Source organism: Dipteris shenzhenensis, chromosome 31 (assembly GCF_047967505.1).
Source record: "Dipteris shenzhenensis isolate YYH24624 ecotype China chromosome 31, Dip_SZ_1.0, whole genome shotgun sequence".
Lineage (NCBI taxonomy): Eukaryota > Viridiplantae > Streptophyta > Polypodiopsida > Gleicheniales > Dipteridaceae > Dipteris > Dipteris shenzhenensis.
This window is the reverse complement of record NC_141626.1, coordinates 30,265,896-30,286,448: the sequence shown is the minus strand read 5'-3', so window position 1 is coordinate 30,286,448 and position 20,553 is coordinate 30,265,896. Positions and strand designations below refer to the sequence as shown.

The following is a 20,553-nucleotide window of genomic DNA, read 5'->3' as shown; positions in this document are numbered from 1 at the left end:
GAGAGGGGGGGCCGCTGCCGCAGCAGGGAGAGAGAGAGGGGAGGGGGCAGTGCGAGAGAGAGGGGGGGAGAGAGAGAGAGGGGGGGCCACTGCCACGGCAGCAAGAGAGAGAGGGGGGAGAGAGAGAGAGGGGAGGCCGCTGCCGCGGCAGCGAGAGAGAAGGGGGGGAGAGAGAGAGAAGGGGGGGCACGGCAGCGAGAGAGAGGGGAAGGGAGAGAGAGAGAGGGGGGGCCGCTGCCACGGCAGCGAGAGAGGAGGGGGGAGAGAGAGAAGGGGGGGCACGGTAGCTAGAGAGAGGGGGAGGGAGAGAGAGAGAGCGGGGGGTCGCTGCCGCGACAGCGAGAGAGAAGGGGGGGGAAGAGAGAGAGGGGGGAGCCACTGCCGCGGTAGCGAGAGAGAAAGGGGAGGGGGCAGCGCGAGAGAGAGGAGGGGAGAGAGAGGGGAGAGAGAGGGGGAGGGGAGGGGAGGCCGCTGCCATGGCAGCGACAGAGAGGGGGAGGGAGAGAGAGAGGGAGGGGGGGCCACTGCCGCGGCATCGAGAGAGGGGGGGAGAGAGAGAGAGGGGGGGCCGCTGCCATGGCAGCGAGAGAGAGAGGGGAGGGAGCAGTGCAAGAGAGAGGGGGGGGAGAGAGAGAGAGGGGGGGCCGTTGCCACGACAATGAGAGAGAAGGGGGGGAGCGCGGTAGCGAGAGAGAGGGGGGGGAGAGAGAGAGAGGGGGGCCGCTGCCGCGGCAGCGAGAGAGAAGGGGGGGAGAGAGAGAGAAGGGGGAGGCGCGGCAGCGAGAGAGAGGGGGGAGAGAGAGAGAGAGGGGGGGCCGCTGCTGTGGCAGCGAGAGAGAGGGAGGGGGGAGAGAGAGAGAGGGGGGAGAGAGAGGGGGGGAGGCCGCTGCCACGGCAGTGAGAGGGAGAGAGGGGGGAGAGAGAGAGAGAGGGGGGGGAGGCTAGTGCGCGAGAGAGAGGGGAGGGGAGAGAGAGAGAGGGGGGAGGCCACTGCCACGGCAGTGCGAGGGAGAGAGGGGGGAGAGAGAGAGTGGGGAGAGAGAGAGAGAGGGGGAGAGAGAGTGGGGAGCGTAAGTGAGAGAGAGAGAGAAAAGGTGAGGAGAGAGTGGGAGAGAGAGAGAGAGAGAGAGAGGGGAAATGAAGAGGAGGGGAGAGAGTAGACTAAGATGAGAGGAAACGTAGACTAGAGCGGAGAGGAAAGAGAGAGAGAGAAGAGTGAGAGAGATGGACGAGAGATGAAAATTTAGAGAGGGAGGACACAAGAGAAAGTACGATCGAGATAGAAAATCTTACCAATGAAGAGGAGAAATGAGTGGGCGACGATCGAGAAGAGATAAAGGAGAGATGTTTTGATGGAAGAATTTGGGAGCTACGATCAATGAGGCATATTAGAGGAGATTGGTGTGTGATTTAGTCGAAACTTAAACAAACAAAACTATAAACCTTGGTGTCTGATGAAAATTTAGAGAGGAAGGGCACAAGAGAAAGTACGATCGAGATAGAAAATCTTACCAATGAGGAGGAAAAATGAGTGGGCGACGATCAAGAAGAGATAAAGGAGAGATGTTTTGATGGAAGAATTTGGGAGCTACGATCAATGAGGCATATTAGAGGAGATTGGTGTGTGATTTAGTCGAAACTTAAACAAACAAAACTATAAACCTTGGTGTTTGAAAAGAGAAACGTGTGGAAACTAGAATTTCAAATTTCCCACCTTTTTTTAAACTATGAATCCTTGTGCTTGAAAAGATAAACGTGTGAAAACTTGAAAATTGTGATAAAAGACAACCTTGTGTTTGAAAAGACAAACGCGTGGAAACTTGAAAAGTATGAAAAGACAAATGTATGCGAAAAGGAAAACTTGTGGAAACTTGAATTTTAAATTTTTCTTTGTTTTTGAATTTAAAATGAGTTTCACTTTCATTTTCAATTTACTAGTTTAATTTAAACTATAATGCATTTTGTTTTGGAATATAGAAAGTATAATTTCAATTTTATTACATTTTAAATTAAAATTTTAAAAGTAGTTTAACTTACATTTGTTATTATTACTTTAATTTATTTCTTTTTAGGGAGAATTAATATATTCTTCTAGGCAAATATTAAATTTTTAATTTTAAGTCTTATTTTCTTTATTTTACGTTATTTTTTCATAAACTTTAAGTTAAATTGAATTTATTTATATTTCAAATTGTGTGATTTCAAAATTTTAAGTCTTATTTTCTTAATTTTACTTTATTTTTTCATAAACTTTAAGTTAAATTGAATTTATTTATATTTTAAATTTTGTGATTTCAAACTAATAAGAATTTACTTTGTCAAAGTTTAAACTTCGTATAATTGTGAATTAAGTTAAATTAATTTGAATTAAAAAAGAGTTTGGGGGTTTGGGTTTAAGGTTTGGGGATGAGGGTTTGGGGTTTCGGAGTCAGGGCTTAGGGTTTGGGGTTAGGGATTAGGGGTTTACGGTTTAGGGTTTGGGTTTGGGTTTGGGTTAGTGTTTAGGGCGTTAGTATTTGGGGGTTAGCGTTTAGGGTTTAGGTTTTGGGATTCAGGGTTTAGGGATTAGGGTTTAGGGTTTGGGGGTTAGGGTTTAGGGTTTGGGGGTTTAGGTTTAGGGTTTTGAGGTTTGGGTTAAGGGTTTAGGGTTTAGGGTTTGGGGGTTAGGTTTTAGGGTTTTAAGGTTTGGGAGTTAGGGTTTAAGGTTTGGGAGTTTAGGATTTAGGGTTTTTGGATTTGGGTTTAGGGTTTAGGGTTTGGAGTCAAGTTAAATTTATAGTTTTTATTATTTAAATTCAAATTTATTAAGATTTTAACTTCTTATTAATGTGAATGTTCAATTCTTATGAGTTGTAAGTAAATTAGTTTTTGAAAATATAAATTTTATATTTTTTAAACTCACAACCTTAGTGTATTAAAAAGAATAATGGAAAATAGATTATTTTTTGCTTTTAATTCGCAACCTAAGGATATTAAAAAGAACAATGGAAAAGAAATTATTTCTTACTTTTCTTCGCTTCGACGGTTGGTATAGTCTAGATTAGCATAGATTAGTTTGTCCTTAGAGGAGAGAACTCCAAAAAAACCAATCAAAGCCATGCTCAAAATTTCCCGACTAGTTCCTAATCGGAGTCAGTCCATTCATTCACATTCGGTTTCACAGTCACAACAACCGTACCATTTAAGCAACGATTAAGGTTTTTAAACTTTCAAGATGATTGAATGTTGTATCAGTGGACATGACAGATTACAGTTGAATCAGTTAAGGGACTAGACATAGCAGATTATATTTGTACCAGTTGTGGGCGTTGACAGAGCATTTTACACTTATATCAGTTGCGGGAGTTGACAGAGCATTTTGCACTTATATATGACAGACTTCAAATTTGTATTCAGAGATCATTGTAAATCCTTATTTTTTTTCACATTTATGCTCTAAGCCTTGTAAAGCCTTTTAGGCTATTCCCAAAGCATGAAATTGACACTGATATGATTGGGAAGAATAAAAACTTGAGGTGTATTAATGGGACTCATTGTACTTTTGATTTTTCAAAGTAATTGTAGTTTGTCAAAGTACCTAAAATTTGTGTTGTGCTTGAATATAGGATGGATCTTGAGGCTACAACATTTGTCAATGGTATGACACTGAAATACAATGGAAGAATTTATGCCCCAAAGGACTTCACAAACTAAACCGTTGTTGACACAACAAAGAAAGCATGGTTCTTGGTCTTAAGTAAAGGAAATCTCATTCTAGTGATGACAAAGAGAGAGTTGGAGAAAGATGAGTGGGCATCAAATGTATCTTTCTCAAAGAGCAATTTGATTCAAGGGGGCACCTTAGTAGGAATAAAAATTGAAAAAGATAGCAGTACAATGATGATTTACACAAAGTCAAGAATGAGCAACAGATCGTTTCTTCTTTCTAAGAAAGATGCAATGCACTTTGTGATGCCGCCGCCAAAAGCACCTAGATTTCCTGAATTGGTTCCTGCATTGAAGATCCTTCAACATTGAGGAAGCAAGAAAAATGTAGTCAAAGATTATCCTTGAATACTTTCAGGGTGTCATCGAACAAGGTTCAACTTCATTGGAGGGACCTAAGGTGCAAGAATCCACACATGAGAAAGGAAGTGATGAGACACGCCATGTAGACCTAGTTCATGGTAATACAAATGAGAGAGGAACTGGAGTGGATAAGATAGAACACATTGTAGCAATGGATGAGGGTCTTGTACATGTGGATGCTTACAAGGGATCTACATATGAGATAGGAATTGAATTGGTGGAGACCGGACATGCACATGCATCTCAGACAGAAATTGAATTGAGTGAGACACGACATGCATCAGATAAGACAGGACATGCACACACATCTCTTGTTCATGGTATTACTCAATTAGATGGTGTAACTCATGAAGTTGATGGAATAACAGAACAAGTGAAGCCCTTAAGTATACCTGAAGTTGAGGCAATAGAAGAAGAAGTAGGGCGATCTAAAGCGGTTCACATAGAGCCCCTAAAAAATAAACCTTGACGTCAAATGTAAAAGGGAAGTACTTCACGAGCTACAGTTCCAAGTCCTATAACTGGAAAAAGAGGTCGTTCATATACAAAGAAAGGGCAAAGAAGAGAAGAGGAAGAACATGAAGAGGATGCGGAGGGTCTTGAAATGGAGTCAGATCTAGAAGCAGAAATGTTATCAATGAAGAACCTAAATCTTCACTTGAATGAGGCTGTGACAGATGAGGATCCAGGATATATATGGGGCCAGAAGACTCAAAGTTATACATGCTTCAACAGTGGTCAAAGCAAGTGTCTTCACCAACAGCAGGACCTTAGATACAGCCTATGCTGAAAAGATTTTTCAGGCTTTGATTGATGGAAAAAAACCAGTTGTTTCTAATTTGGTACTCCGTCCAAGAACATTTTGGCCAGTCATGGGAGATTATAGTCAATCCATCAATTTCTCTCAGCCTATAGATTTTGAGATGCAATTCACTAAGTTCCTTGGAAAACAAGTTCCCTCACTTCAAGAAGGACAGAGTTCAGTGAATGATCCAGAACGACATATAAGGGATGCCAAGAGAAATTTCTTAGCTCATTATACATTTGAGGCAATAGATGGTCAGCACTATGCCTATGCTTGTAATGAGCGCTCTAGAGATGCATACAAGAAAGGAGAAATTACTTATCAAACCTTCGCAAGTGTGCCTCAATTTCACTACTATTCTGCATGCATTTGTATCTTCAAGAACGAGAAAAAATATGAAAGACTTAATCATGACATTTATGCACTACGAAAAATCACCTCCACTTCAGAGATGTTGCTCAAAGCTAGGACCATATGGAAAACTTTTAATTCTCCTTTGACCACTCTCAAAAGAACTGCAACTAAAGTGGAAGCGGATAATCTTGTTGACTTCTACACATGCTTGAGTGCCATTGTACCAAGGGGAAAGCAGGAAAGAGTAGAGGTGATTACAAGCTTTAAGACAGTAAGGGATAGGTATTAAGACTACACAAGCATACTTTTCCGTAGTTATGAAGTTTTTTATCAGATCAAAGATGTGTGTCTTGCATGTGAGAAAGGAGATGTCACATATGAGGCTCCATCATTGATTAAAGAGAAGGCAAAGAAGATTGAGAAAAAAGAGATGATAGCTCGGATGTGGAGGCCTTTAAGAAACTTACAGACAAATACGCAAGTCTTGTTGCAGAGAAATTAATGTCAAAAGAATGGTTTTTTGGCAAAAAGGATAAAGATCATTGCATGGAAGATTGCATCATCCAACAGGTCAAGCGTGATGCAGTAAAGAGTGCAATTGAATATTTATTGGCAGAAAAAAATATTCCAATTAGCCAATGTAAAATTGATCATAACATTGTGAGGCAGATGGCATCAGCTTTACCGTCAGCTAAACAGAAGGCTTGGGTGCATAAATGGGTGAAGGTAGAAGATGATGGATCTAAAATTACTCCTTCTATGAGAAGTGACATTCCGGAAAATGTGTATGCATATGCATAAAAAGTCATCAATAAGCACACTCTCAGAAAAGAAAAAACTTTGAACAAGGGCTTTTTTTTCATACATGAAATCATTTCAGAGTCTGGAAAGAGTGTTGAGTGCAAGGGAGTTTCATTGAATGATTTTTTGTCCGACGACACTACTTGGGAGAGACCTCAGCTTTTCTTTGTCTATGAAATATCACCGGGTGACATTCGTCAACTCCTTGACAGAATATTACATACCACCATTGGTAGAGTGGGACAATGTAACATAGTCATATTTGCTGATAAAGATGACAAGGAACAAATGTTTGCTACCCTAGAAAAACAATATGGCAATGAGATGAAGATTTACAATGGTATATACTCAAGAAAAAGGGACAACAGAGAATGCAGTCTCAAGATACAGAGTCTAGAAACCTTTTTCTTGTGCATGAAGAGCCCTTACAATGATCACTCCTTACAAAACAATATAAGAGGGAATGCAAAGAGATTGCAACTACTGCTGGAAGAGCATGAAGCTCCAAGTCCCCTCCATCGCAACACAAATCACTATGAAAGGCTAGCAAAAAGTGCTGATCTTTTAATTAGTATGATGGAATTTTTGCTGCCGTACGGATGGGAAGTCACATTGTGTCGAGAATGGGACATTTGTTTGAAGCTCTTATCAGAAAAGGACACAATGTAAATATTATTGAGAGCCCTGCTTGCTTGGAATACCTTGATACCGTGGCTTCTCTCACAATAAAGTTTGATAAGAAAGGTCCGATCTCACATGAAGAGGATGCTGACATAGAGATGGTCATGTATGATGAGAGCAAGAAAGATGATGAAAATGATCAAAGCTCTGGATATGATAGTGAGGACACCAACGATAGCAAGGAAGCAGAAGAAGATGGATATGACACTGACCTTGCCTCTGAAGGTTACATAAAAAGGCCACGAAGATATGTAGAGGTATGAAAACTTATGTTTAATTTTCTTTATTCATTTAAAGGTCTTTTTAAATTTATAATTCATTTGAAATTTTGAATCTCATAATTATTTTATCCTTTTATACGAGAAGGGAGAGGAGGAGGATGAGGAGGACATAGCTGGAGTAGAGAATATAGAAAGCTCATCTCAAGAAAGCAAAGCTGCTCTGGCTATCCATCAGATGACTCTAGAAAATAATCATACCTTGCAACAAATGGAGAAGTCATTTCAAGTTAGGTTTCAAGTTCGAGAACAACCTCTTACTTTTCTATTCGATGAAGAGGACATTTCAATCCTTATAAACTTCAAGAAAGAGGTTAATGACAAGGTCATAATAGCCATCCTCAGGTTTGACACAAACTTTTTACTGACTTTATGCTTTTGTATTTCCATTGGATCAAATGAACTAATATTCTTTTCTTTTTATTGCAGTATGGTTTTACACCAGCTTCCCCTATATATACAAAGATGTGCATATATGGTCGATCCTCTTGTTTCTAGTGTACTTAGCAATAAGCAAAAGACCATAGATGATGTTTTTAAGTGGTTGCAACCTATTGATTTGACTGCGGCACGAGTTATCTTTATTGCATATCATGAGGAGTGAGTATCAATCCCTACCTAGCTTATCTCTTACATTGTGGAGGATTATATCAAATAATAATTATTCTTAATTGATAATGCAGCTTGCATTGGACCTTGGTAATTGTGGACATCTTAGCCAAGCAATGCTTCTTTGTCAATTCAATAGCATCTATCCATGACAGTGTGTCAGAGTAAGTATAACCTACTTGTGTCATAATTATGTGAATGAGATGCATCCTATGCAATGCACACATTCATTTATGTTTTCTATTTTGATGTGTAGATCGGCTCGAAAGTTGGTAGGTGCTATAGATGCACTTATGCAAATGAAGGGTGACTTAGAAGATCAAATAGAGTATGTAACATGCCCTGTAGTGAAGCAGAATGATGACCACAGTTGTGGGTGGAGAGTTGGATATAACTGCTTTTTGCTCCTTGCTCAAATTTTTAATTTAAGAGGCGGTGAAACCTCATTGTCGACATATACAGACTTGCATCTATATGCATTTATGTCATCTATCATTAAGGCGTTTATTGATAACGGGTGGAGCATCCAGAGGAAACATTGGTTGCTACGCCCATAAGTTGTCCTAATGTAACCGTTGTATTGGATGAAATGGGGAGCTCTTTTGAGGTTAGGGTTATCATTAGCAAGCAACCTCGTGTTTTGACTTTTGGTAGCGAGGAAGTTACAATCCTCTCTGACCCTTTGAAAGAGGCTAATGACAAAGTCATGATGGCCATCCTCAGGTTTGATATGAACATCTCTTGGCTTGATACTTCAATCATTTGATTCAATCTGCTTCTAACATTTGTTTATTTATTGCTGCAGTACGGTTATATCTCACTTTCCTAGATCAGTACAGAATCACGTCTGTATGCTTGATTCTCTTCTTTCAGCTGTACTTAGTGATACCAAGAAGATAGTAGATGATGTTTGTTCAATGCTACAACCTTTAGACTTGGATGGCATGCTAGTTGTCTTTATGCCATATTATGAGAAGTATCGTCTCAATCTTTCTTTTACTCTCTTATTTGTAATATTGTGTCAATTAATACTTAATATTGTGATAAATCTTATCGCTCTTTATTGGTGATGTAGTTCACATTGGAGCCTGATAGTATGGGATCTTGATGACAACCATTGTTGGTTTGTCAACTCATTTACAGGCTTTCACGGGGTGTTCAGGTAAGTGTTCTTTTATCATATCATTATGAACATGCATCTTACTATTTACTACACAAATTCACTTTGTCATATGTCATGATGGACAGGTCCGCAAGCAAGTTAGTTTCTGCGATTATGAAAATCAGGGAGCATCAAGACCAACTAAATTTCCAGACACGCCTCACAGTGGAGCAGAAAGACATGTTTAGTAGTGGGTGGAGAATTGCCTACAACTTCATGTTGTATCTCAATGAAATTTTTGAACATGTCTCAATAGAAGCATATACCAAGCTCGAGCTACAAGATTTTGTGGCTAAGACTGTTCACTACCTAACTGCTACCATTGGGAAACAACATGATGGACTCAATGAAGAACCTAAGGGAGCCAAAGAAAAACAAGAGACAATTCAGTCTCCTTCTGTATCACAGCCTCAAGTAGAAGCATTACAGTCTACACTTGAATTAGAGACTCAATGCATTCTTCCTACACAAGAAGTGGAGACTCAATGTGCATCTACAACATCACATCTTGTAAAGGAGGAAGAGATTAAGTCTATCCCGATTACACCAGAAGTAGAATCTCAATGTACACCATCCACACAAGTAGAGACTCAATGTACTCTTAGAGAATCACAGCCTCAAGAGGACTCATCAGACTCTATTCAGTTGTAAAACATGTAGAAAGAAACATGAGTCCTTAAAGATTTTTATCTTGTTTGTATTGATTAATGATAGTGTTTTTTAAACTTATGTTAAATATTACAATACATTAGGATATTTTATGATATTTATTCATTACAATACATTAGGTTTTACTTTTTTGAAAGTCTAATTTATTATGTGCAATAAATATCTTATGATGAGAATCTAATAATTATATCATTCTTATGTTCCATCACTTTATTTTATAGATTTCAATGTACTCAAAATCTATCATTTATTATGTACAATAAATATCTTATGATGAGAATCTAATAATTATATCATTCTTATGTTCCATCACTTTATTTTATAGATTTCAATGTACTCAAAATCTATCATCTCACATGTCTCGCATCATGGTCTTGCATCAGCAAGTCTAACTTATATTATATTAAAAGAATATCTCATGATGAGATTCTAATAATTACTAACTTATATTATATTAAAAGAATATCTCATGATGAGATTCTAATAATTATATCATTCTTGTGTTCCATCATTTTATTTTATAGATTTCAATGTACTATCACTGTCTTACATGTCTCAAATGTCTCCCATTACGGTCTTGCATCCCATCATACTCACTATCTTACATGTCTCACATGTCTCGCATTACGGTCTTGCATCTAGTCATCTCAGCCTCTACCAATTCTTTATTCTAAATATTTCACCCCACATTATGAGTCTGTAGTTCTATAAATCCCCTAGTAGTCGTTCATCTTCTATATCTCACCCGCAGCAAACACAAGTCTTCCACTTTGCTCTTCTTACCTTACTCCTCTCCTCAAGCTTGCTCCTTCCATCTTGCCCGCAGCCTTACCTCCTCTTCTCAAGCATACTCCTTTCATCTTGCCTTACCTCCTCTAGTTACCTTCCTCACTCTCGTTACCTTCCTCACCTTGTTCGTCTTCTATATCTTTCCTCACTCTCGTTACCTTCCTCACCTCGTTCGTCTTCTATATCTCACCCGTAGCAAACACTTCTTCCACTTTACTCTTCTTACCTTACTCCTCTCCACACTTCTTCCACTTTACTCTTCTTACCTTACTCCTCTCCTCAAGCTTGCTCCTTCCATCTTGCCCGCAGCCTTACCTCCTCTTCTCAAGCATACTCCTTTCATCTTGCCTTACCTCCTCTAGTTACCTTCCTCACTCTCATTACCTTCCTCCTCTCGTTTTTATGGATCTTTTTAAGGTAATTGATTCTGTCGAGCAAGCCATTAGCAGCATCAAAGAATGGATTGCCGAGAACTAAGGAAAGAGAGAGGAGAGAAAGCAAAATCCAGCTCCATTAACCCAGTACGAGAAGGATGACTTTGCTTGTCAGAAGGGCTTAGAGAAGGAAGAGGAAAGAAAAATAAGTATGGCTACTACTGAAATAGATAAATTGTAGTCATATAGGAGAGAGCTGATAGACTTTCAAAGTGAGATATCTTCGCGTGTGGCTCGTTATGGAAGATTTTCCCCCCAGGAAGCGCAAGCCATTCGGAATAAACAAAGTGTTATGCAGGAGAAAATTCATCAATCCTTACTTCTCTTCTATAATTTTAACTTCATCGATGAGGATGAGATGAGCTCAGCTCTTGAATGGGTTGAATTTAGGCTAAAGACTTTAAAATAGAAAATTCATCAAATTGAATGGCTGTAGTCTTGAAAATAAATTTGCCTTCCAATGAGAGTCTTATTGTAACTTTTGGTGTAATTTGCCTTCCAATGAGAGTCTTATTGTAACTTTTGGTGTTTTTCAACACCTAAATTATAAATATTGTGAGAGTTTGCTACTTCCACTTGTAACTTTTGAAAGTGTTTCCTAAACACTATTATAAATATGAAGAGAGTTTACAATTATTGAACCACTCTTTTTTTTGTAAACCACTCTTTTTTGTGTAACTTATCTCAGGCTTAACTTTTGAAGGTGTTTATTCACCATTAAATATTAAGAGAGTTTACAACAACCGAATCTTATTTTTTCATGTAACTTATCTAGGCTGCATTAAATTTTATAATTTTAGTTTCATGTCCTTTAAAAATATATAAAAAAATGCTTGTTTTTATGTTTTTATATGTGCTTTGAAGATTGGGTTTTTCTTACATTTTATCTGAAAACTAGTCCAAAAGTATATGTAAAAATGAATTTGTACATTGACAAGTCCAAAATTAATGAAATAAGTGTTCCAACTTCTTCTTAAACCTATCCAAGAGCCATTCCCATCTCTATTTCATTGTCATGTCAAAAGCCAAAGGAATACCTAGCAATTTGAGAATAGTGCTCTCGTTGATCTTGTGGCAGCATCTTCTTGGATTTAATCAACATCCATTGCATCCATTCTATTGACCTCCTCTTCAAATTGCTTTGACTAGCATGTTTCTACTTTGATATCTTCCATGTTGTTCTCATTTTCTTTTATCCAATCTTCAGTTTCTTTATCGACCAAGACTTTAAAAGAAATGAAGGAAGCGTCTTTCTCTTTACTTGTGGAGTTGGAAGGCTAAGAGTCTATTGCTAGAGGGATGTGAGTATAGGAGCACCGAGGCACCATATGTAGGTCTACTACCTAGATTCATAGAAGCTTGAGGTGTTGTAGATGGATTTTCAAGAGAATCCTAGGGACCCAATTCTCTTGAGGGACTATAGGGGTTTTTCTCGAGTCTTGTAAGAATTAGGCTTGGGTTTCTTCTGGGGGCATTTCTTAACTATGTGACTCGAAAGGCCACAAATGAAACAAGACCTAGGAAGATTTTATTTTCTCATTCGTGCTCTTTGAAGATAGAGAAATTCTTGTTCAAGATAACTAAATTATTAGAGAGTTATTTTGCCATGTCCATCTCCACACATACTTGTGGATTACCCTTGGGGTTGATGATATTTTCTTTTTCAAACCCTAAGACCTTACCAAGTCCACTAAAAAGGGAAGGAACTTGGTTGCATAAAGAAAGGAGTAGGTCTACACATGAATCGTACATTGGTAACAATATTATCTTTCGTAACCCACTTCATCCTATTTCAAAGGCAAGAGGATAGATGCTAGGGAAGAAACCCACAAGTTCATGTGTCTTCAATCAATCAACACAATATGTGTAAAGTCCATCATCTAGGAAGGCAAAAACCTGAGTACTTGGATGAGGTTACATCGGTGTAAGATGAACTTGTGGTGTGGCTAGCCTTATGCCGAATTGTTTAGACTTGCATCAATCGTAGGGCCTTGCATTTTTTACTTGCCACTATTTGTATTGCTTAAGCAATCACTTAGAATTGAATATAGTGTTTACTTTCCAAGAAATTAATTTTTGGAATGTTCCTCTTCCATGATAACTATTAATAATGTTTTATGGGTATAGTTTCCATCTTATCTACATCTTTGAGCATTCTTATAGACATATTTTTCATTTTGTCTAGATCTTTGTCCTTGTGATTCCTGTCTTTTTCGTTGTAATTGCTCTCTTTGTCCTTGTGATTCCTCTCTTTGTTTTGTATGGAGTTCACACTCCCAATGTCCAGGTGCACTGTCCAGGTGCACCAGAATAATTCCAACTGTTTGATCTTCTTGGTGCATTTAAACCAATGTTCATATTAATAAGTTTATTTTGTTGAAGTGATATTTCCTTTTGGGGATTCCTTTGCCTTAGTTGTTCCAAGTTCCTCCAGGCATGTTTGGCCTACCTGCTCGCCAGATAATGTTTGATTGAAGTTTTGCATATTCTTTAATTCTTGCTAAACTATATTAAAGATTGAGGGTTTGTTGAAGCCTTTGGCATGGTGTACACCTCCTTGGGCATTAAGTTGGTCTCCTCTATGGATTTTGGGCTCTCGCTACAAATTCTTGTTCATGACCCTTGCTTTCTCTATATCCTTCTTTATAAATAGGAGCTTGCATCATCAACATATTGGGCATGATCTCAAATGTTGGGGCATTCTCTCTTTTGACCATGGTGATTACAAACTATCATTTTCTTTGCCTAGGACATTTAATGAAATCTACACAATCTAGTGCTATCAAGTTGTGATCAATGGCTTTTAGCTGTTGTTGATTATCAAGGCATTTGAACAAGAACAAATAGTTAGCTCTAGGTTTTTATGAATCTTTTTGGCCATGGTTAACTTCTTCTCAAGCAAGATAACTCTGGGCATATTTTTAGAAGCAAAATAATTCCCCATTCAATTTCTTGACACCTATTGGACTCTTGTTCCAATCGATAAGGGAAAAGATTTCACCTTTCACATTGACCTTAACCATATATAAGGATTCTTAGCTTGATCATCCACATTGATGGTGGCAAGGGTTCAATTATGCGATTCAATTCCCCGAAGCTCTTTCAACAGAGCACGTTCCCCATGTTGAACGTCCATGTGTCAAAAGTATTGTCATCTAGCTTAGTAATATGATCCCAAAAAGTTATATCATCATGCTTTGGCACACTATCGGCTTGGATTTTCTCATTTGGAACCCGCGTCTCAATGTTTATTTTAGGCCAATGTTAGAAAATTAGGTGCTCATTTGGGTTTTGGACAAAAAGCTAGGTGACATGGCATTTAATTTTAAAAGGAAAAATCTATGTTGATCAGCCAAAATTGCCAAACTTTGTCAGCCGATATCTTTTGATTAACAAATCCAAATGAGGTCATGTAGCATATCAAATCAAAAGATTTAGATATCAAATGTGCTTTCCTATGAATAAAGTTACATGCATCAAAATAAGCATTTTATGAAGTTATGGCTAATTTCCCCCACCAAGTTTAGAGCATGATTGCCCATTTTAGGCTATCATTCTCAAGCATGAGGATATTAGGATAACCCACTTATGTGCTCCTTTTTCAAAGGGGCCCTTTGAAAAAAAAACACTAGATAGAATGGCTAACAAGTGCACCTTAAAGAGCAAGTTTTGCCATTTGATTTAGTTAAAATAAATCCGATATCATATAATGTCTAAAACACATGACAATTTGAAAAAGGGCATTTTTCATGTCAAAAAAGAGAGAGAAGTGCATAAAAAGGATACCCTTTATTTAAAAATTTACAAAAAATATTTACTTAATTTGATCGTAGGCAGTGCTCACCTTAAGGGGACTACGTGAACCCTAATGGTTGACACTTGTAGGCCAACACAAATTGCACTACATGTAGTTTTGGCAGGGTGATGAGGGTTTCTGAATTGGACCTAACTCTAGATTTAGATTATCATTGTTCCTAGTGTAATTTGCATGATATACACAAATCTGGGGCTTAATGATATGGCCAGTGCCATGTATCACACTTTGGTAGCTTGATAGCTTAGATCCTTTATGCCATGTGTTAATGTTACCTACAGTAATTGTGTGATGATGTGGCCAAGCCAAGTTGACGAGGGGATAGAGGGGGTTGATGACATGTCATGACATGGCTATAAGTGAGCTACTTTTTAAATTAAAAAAAAAAAAGAGACGAGTACTTGGGGCACCTATTTTACTTAAAGGGTTTAGGCTTTAAACCTTAGATCCACGATTGTCATCTAGTGCACATGTTGTCCCAAACAAGAATCAAAGATGTTGTCTTAAACAAGAAGCAAACCATAGGCCTCCCTAACATAATCCATATGCCTTAACATCTAGGCTAAATTGTCTTATATGACCTTGAGTGAGAGGAAAAGGAAATTATTGTAATCTTTGTGTGTGCTTCCATGAGTTTAAGCATGCGTTCTTCTTCGTCTCCACATTAGCATCATAGATGCACTACCTTTGATTCATTATGGCATTGCCTTGCTTGTTGTGTGTACACCTCAAATGACTTTCCAAGGATTGGTAATGAGAAGTAGCATTGTTGCATTAGGGAGCCAATGCTTGTTCCATTGAAAAGCTCACATGAGGTTGCTTGGCTGTTAATCACAATTGAAAGCTTACTTCAGATTTCCTTTGGGCTATGTGAAGGTAAACTTCTACTACTAAAGACATTGGGCACCCTACTTAATACCTTTGATTAGAGATCATTTATCTTTGTGAAAATCATTTCAAATATTTTTAAGTCTTTAGGTGTTGATAAAATAGCATGATGCTACTTATCTTATTCTCCATTGCTAGTTTGGTCACTCAAGTGCTCTTTTGAGCTTACAACTTTCAAAGCCTTATGAGGCTTTAAAAGATCTTTTGATGCTAAAATCTAGGTAAGCTGAGTCATTACAAGCTAAAAATAAAATTCTAATCCTACTACACCTTTGATCATAAAATTAGGTTGCTTGAGTATTCACTAGCCTTTGCTTCTATTACATGTAGACCAATTGCTGGCTTTATTCACCATGCAACTTTATGGTTTCCTCCGTGCTTATGAGTCATTACTGTTAGTCATGTATTCTTCCTTTGAGTTGTTCAAAAGTGTGAATATGGCAATTGCTTTATCATACCATTTCCCTTATCAATACAACAATGTACCTTGCAAGCACCCATAGAGATCCTAACAAAATACCTTACAAGGACCAAGAGAGATAGTAACAAGAGCTATTACACCTTACAAGAACCAAAAGAGATCCTAAAAAGAGTGCCAGACCTTACAAGGACCAATAGAGATCATTACAAGGACTAATAGGTAGAGCAAACAAGAAATAACTTAACATAGAACCCTAGCAAGCAATAAGAACTAATAAAAAATTACTCTCCCACATTAGTAACCCTTAAAACCTTCAAACTAAGCATGAGATACATGACTCTGCTTGAGGATCTTTTTGACCAGATCTTCTTTAAAAGCCGAATTTAGTATAGCGATTAGGCTAGTTGGCATCTCTGTAGTAAAAAGCAACATGATGCCAAGTTTAGTTGTGAAAGGGCAAGAAAGGACAAGAGATGCACCTTGAAGCTCAGATACATGTTGAGATAAGTGGTACAAGAGGGAGAGGAGAGGAGGAAGCCACCAAAGTTCAAGATATGATACACTATGCATGATTCTTGATACAAAAGATGACATACATGATTATATAGATAACACAGTATCAAGCTGTTATTTTGGATGGCAAGAGCCTTAGATCCTAATCTTGGATTTTGAGAACGCTTATGATAAGGTGGATTAGGCCTCCAAGATCATGAGGAGACTAGGTTTAAGTTAAGCTACACCGTTGCCTCTTTTCAATTTCTATTCATAGTCAAGGCATGAGACTATTTCCTTAGATTGTAGGAGGCTGGATTGGCCAAGATATATGACTTTTGGTATGACAAGAGGAGGAGACTTTGACTTCAAAGTTTGTAACATTACCATTTATGTGCTGTTCCACCACCTTGGAGAATGTGAGGTTCCTATTGGACATCCATTGTTGAGTCCCTAAGGCCAAGATTAATTGGACCAAATCAATATGCTTCCTTACCATGACAGAGGAGCTACCCACATGGGGGTTGATCTTGGCTTCAAATGGATATATCAAGGCTAGAGGGTGTGCTAATTTGGTTGCCACATGGCATTGTAGAGCTCAATAGACCAAGAGAGGACCAAGAGATAGCCCTAGTGCTAGAAAATGTGCACTCTAAGCTCCTTTTCTAGAGCTCTCACCTAAGTTGTCTTTGGTAGATTGTGGTAAAGTAGGTTGTTTTAGTTATGATTTGCTAAATCACATCATGCTAGTATTTTTGTAGAGGTTTTATGGGATACCTAAAGACTTGGTGCCGACCTATCTTTAGGAAGAATTATAGGTGTGACATTACCATTTATGTGCTGTTCCACCACCTTGGAGAATGTGAGGTTCCTATTGGACATCTATTGTTGAGTCCCTAAGGCCAAGATTAATTGGACCAAATCAATATGCTTCCTTACCATGACAGAGGAGCTACCCACATGGGGGTTGATCTTGGCTTCAAATGGATATATCAAGGCTAGAGGGTGTGCTAATTTGGTTGCCACATGGCATCGTAGAGCTTAATAGACCAAGAGAGGACCAAGAGATAGCCCTAGTGCTAGAAAATGTGCACTCTAAGCTCCTTTTCTAGAGCTCTCACCTAAGTTGTCTTTGTTGGTAGATTGTGGTAAAGTAGGTTGTTTTAGTTGAGGTTTTATGGGATACCTAAAGACTTGGTGCCGACCTATCTTTAGGAAGAATTATAGGTGTGAGAGTTTCTTGGTAGATCCTTTCTTCCTAGGTGGAGAGGGCTTTGGGCAACATTCGTTCAAAGATGTAGTGAAGGCCAATGGTGGTAGTCACAATGGTGGATTTTCATAGAGGCTCCCCTAATGAGGAAGAGACCACCCTCAATGTAGAGCCTAATGGGTGTATGGCAACACCTCTTCACTAGCCTCATCTAAACCAACCTAGAATGTAGAAAGAGCTCAAGTGCTAGCCATTGCTTTGGCACCCAAAGCTTTGGGATCAAGATGGACACATGTTGAGTCAATTGATCGATGGTTGTAGTGCCTCTTGGATGGGTGATTCAAAAATATCGTTGAAACTTGGGCACACCTTTATCCTTTTCAAAGGAATCCACCAAAGATTGTCATTTTGATGGGAATACTTTTAAGAAGGATGAGGATGTGCCCAGTTTCAATCATATTTTTAACAACAGTGCCAGTACAAGCCGATCTACCTAGAAGTTATGTTGAGTTTGACTGGGATAAGTGAGAGTTAAGGGAGATGATGCACTACTAGAGACGCTTCATTGAAAGGTTTTATCAGTTCCAAGCAAGAACATATGATTACCACAAATATAGGGGTGCTTCCACTATAGCAAGGATACTGCGCAAGGACAAAAGACACAGAGGTGGTAAAATGAGATAGGTGGTTTTGGGATTACTATTATGCTAGCAATGATTGGCATCTCTTTTCATGAAATTTTGGCATAGATATTGAAATGGGAAGCATTATAACTTATGAGTGTAGAGAAGAATGACACCTGGTCCATGATGACGAAGTGGAACCCCATCAAATCTTCAGAAGAAGCAAAACCCACATCGAGAGAGAGAGAGAGAGAGAGAGAGAGAAAGAGAGAGAGAGAGAGAGGGGTTTAATGTGAGGAGAAGCTGAAAGATAGCTTATCAGATGTCGATCCTAGGGATCGGACACATGCAAACCATAACGGATGAGAGCCTCAACCACCAAGACCCAGAAGTGTTTTGCAAAACTTGGTGGGGAAAGATAGCTTATAGAGGGGGTACAGAGAATTCTTAGACATTAGGGCAATTGCGAGAAGCCAAAAGACGGCTTATGAGATGTAGATCCTCTCGAAATTAACGTTTGTTGTAGAGCCTCCCATTGTTTAAGGAGCAAAACACGCATTTTGAAAGAATCATACCACGTGGGTGGCTTGCAAAGCTTCCATGCAATTCCATGCACGTCGAAGTGTTGGGTTTTGATATCGCAATCGACTTCTTGTGTAAGGAACAAATTTGCAAGAACACATTGAAATCCAATTCCTGGAAACTTCCTCTGATCCTTCCTCCAACCCATCAAACCAATCCGACGCTTCCTTGTTTCCATGCGACTGTTCTGCCCCACACATGTTTCAATTTTGTCGGGACTGCAGGTTCCACCTCCTCACACGAAGCCTATCAAATTGAAACACGCGAGGAGATGGCTTGCACCACCAATCTCCGCAAAAGAAGCTTTCAACATACTCAAACCAAAGACCTCAGAATATGGACGACGGAAAACTGCCAGCGGTGGCATGCTTTTGCATTGCAAACTCTGTGAATCAATATCTTAACCGATATCTGTAAGCCTTCACCGCCGCCGCTATTGACAGACGCACGTTGGAGATGTACTTGAGACGTAAATACTTCAATTGCTAATCGCGGATCGCTTTAATCGACTTATGCGCTAAAATTGCCTTTTAATGAATCCAAACTTGTCAAAGACATGCACAAATATAGCTTCAATTGCATCCAAGAGGACGATAAAATTGAAATATAGCTTCAAATGCATCCAAGAGGAGGCGATATGATCATACATTGTCGTTCCAAGAGACATACGAATCACATGTTTGCACAATGGACGAAAAGTAAGGAAACCAAAGACCGACATGATTCTGAATTGATGTTCAAGAAATTACCCAGAATAGTTACAAAGAATAGTGGAATGGCAATGCGCTCAAGAACAACGTCGAGACATCAGTTTTTTGAACTCCAAAAAATCCACTTTACCATTTCCATCCTCATCTACGTTATCTATCATGTCTTGACAGCGGTGCAAATGTTCCGCCTCTTTAAAGCCCAAGCTACACAGAGTCTCTTGAAGCTCATCAGAGGAAATATAGCCGTCTCGATTTTTATCAAAGACTAGAAAAGTCTCGAACATATCTTTGTCCTCGTTATCGCCAAAATCTGCTATATCGTTCGACGAATTACATGCGATACTGTAGAGAAGAACGAACTCCTCTAAGTCCAAACATCCCGGAACCTTTGGTTTCACAGACTCTAACAGAGACGTTACGTTGTCATCGGACATCTCCATTCCGAGATTACACAGAAAAGGGCCGAGGCTCTCTAAGCTTATCGTCCCTTGCTGGTCCTTGTCGACGACAGAAAAGACTCTCTCAAGCCAGAGAGCCTCACTTCTGGATGGATAGCAAAACCCAGATTCCCCATTAGGATTTGGAGAATGATCATTGCATACAGCAGGAACGGTGTCGTCTACAATTAGATTGCGGAAAGGAACCAGGTGGTTGGGCGATGGGCTAAATTTGAAGATGGAGCGTCGCAACCATAAGTGATCGAATAAGGCATCAACGGCAGCGGAAGGTTGGAGGAGGTCTAAGCTCGACTGCATGACTGAAATTCTGGCTGGGTTCTTCTTCTTTTCTTTTCTTTTAACATAAATAAATATATAAGTAGATCCCGGCAGGTAGTTGTATTGACCAAAATAACTAGTGACCAAAAACGTTTTTATTTGAATTTCATAATTTGATTGACGCATGCCGTACTTTAGTGACCACGCTTCAAATAAAAAATTTTAAAAGGAATAACAAAATTATTAGTTACTTTATTGAGTAAGAAGATAGCATTTTGTTAAAGCTTCTAATTTTATATATGCACATAGCACATACGTTAGTGTTGGGGAGAGTTGGCATGCTTCCTCTTAAAAAATTATAAGTCCAAGGAGCATGCCCTTGCTTGGGTTCATGAAAAGCACATAGCAATTTGAAATTTGCACATAGCAACTTGAATTTGTAACATA

At 39.0% G+C, this 20,553-nt stretch overlaps 1 pseudogene; it reads right to left on the bottom strand.

Moving 5' to 3' along the window:
- Nucleotides 1-19,467: 19,467 nt before the first annotated feature.
- LOC147881324 (calmodulin-like protein 3 pseudogene) lies at nucleotides 19,468-20,145 on the bottom strand (annotated as a pseudogene).
- Between the last annotated feature and the right edge of the window lie 408 nt (nucleotides 20,146-20,553).